Below are 1,503 nucleotides of genomic sequence, written 5' to 3' on the forward strand. Positions count from 1 at the left end.
GACTTGTCTGTAGTGATTTTGAGTATATCTTTTTGTGTAGCATTCTCAGTGGTTGCTCTGAAGGGATGGGGTCCAGAGAGGCAGTTATAGGAGCCTCTGTAAGGAGGTGTCATTTCAACAGAGACCTGAGATGAACAGAGAAGGATGAACAAGGGTTAGCTGGATAATGCAGGGAGAGCACAGAAAGTTCACTCCAGGGAAAGGGAACGGCATGTGCAAATGCAAGATTGCTCCCTCTGGGGAAAGCCAGCCACCATGTTGTAAGGACACAGAAACTTCCTGCCCTGTCTCTCTCCTCCCTTCTTGACAGAGGAGATACACCCCAGGTATCCACTTTCTCACTTTTTGCTCATTTCTCAAACCATTTGGCCTGATTTCTTCCTGTTCCCACACCCAATCCACCAAAATGGCTCTGGCCAAGGCGCCCGTGACCCTCTGGTCTCTAGTCCTGTTGGGCACTTTGTAATCCTCATTGACTTGCCCCTTGAGTGGCCTCCAACATGGCACTCCCGCCTCTACTCATGGAGACCCCTCCCCTTATTCCATGAGGCCTCCAGTGCTCAGGCTTTCCCTAGGCCCCTCAGCCACCCTCCCTTCTCTGGTCGGTGCCTGTTCTGGGGCAACCTGGATGCTCAACACCTCAAGGCCATAAGGCAGCTCTGTCCTCACTCTTCAGCTCTAGACTTGCACCCCACCTAACCCCTGGATGGCCCCCAACGGCCCTCCTTCAGACTCCTGAACTTATCGTCATCCCCAGAGATCTGCCTCACCCCCTGGCTCCCAGGCTCGCTCAGTGGGGCCCCGTGTTTATGCCCCAAGCAGGAGCAGAGGCTTCAGCACTGACCCCATCTTCCCCTTGACTCCCCGAGTCCAAGTCACCATGCCCCCATCACCTTCCTTTACCCCTCGATTTCTCTCGCGGATCCTCTTCTCTCTATGGGCATGTACCCCTCACCCCTGGACCAAGCCTGGAGGTCTCCTACCTGGATCCTCTTAATTGCTGTCTCTGCCTGCCTCCTTGTGCCTACCCAGATCTCTGTCCATCCCACACACCCCAGAGTGCCCTTTGTGAAGCTGCACTGTGCCTCGCCTCTGCTTGACAACCCCATCCCACCCCCATCCAGAGCTCCCCAGGGCTTTAGGTTTGAGTTTGAGCCCATCCACTTCACCTGGCCCACAAGGACATGCCTGACCAAGGCCTGCCTCCTCTGTGCCTCACCTGAACCACACCCCCTCCTTCAGCCATTGTGCTCTTCTCTGTTATTGCATAACAAATTCCCACCAAACTTGGTAGCTAAAACAACAATAAACATTTATTACCTCACATGGTTTCTGAGGGACAGGAATTCAGGAGTGGCTCAGCTAGGCTGCTCTGGCTCAGGTCTGTTCCTTAGCTCTGGCCCAGGTGGCAGCAGGACTGCAGTCATCTGAAGGTGTGAGCGGGCCTGGGGCTTCCACATCCAATATGGCTCCCTCACAGGGAAGGCGGGGGTGGAGGCAGTG

General features: G+C 54.9%; 1 long non-coding RNA gene across 1 annotated transcript in view; it reads left to right on the forward strand.

Annotated features, from left to right (window-relative positions):
* The first annotated feature begins 1,376 nt into the window (after window positions 1-1,376).
* Window positions 1,377-1,503, forward strand: part of LOC144224344 (uncharacterized) — a 2,302-nt gene continuing 2,175 nt past the window's right edge. The window contains exon 1 of the long non-coding RNA XR_013333018.1: window positions 1,377-1,433. This is a non-coding gene — a long non-coding RNA (uncharacterized LOC144224344). The remainder of the gene's footprint in view (window positions 1,434-1,503) is intronic.

This window comes from Crocuta crocuta, unplaced genomic scaffold (assembly GCF_008692635.1).
Source record: "Crocuta crocuta isolate KB4526 unplaced genomic scaffold, BGI_CrCroc_1.0 scaffold548, whole genome shotgun sequence".
Lineage (NCBI taxonomy): Eukaryota > Metazoa > Chordata > Mammalia > Carnivora > Hyaenidae > Crocuta > Crocuta crocuta.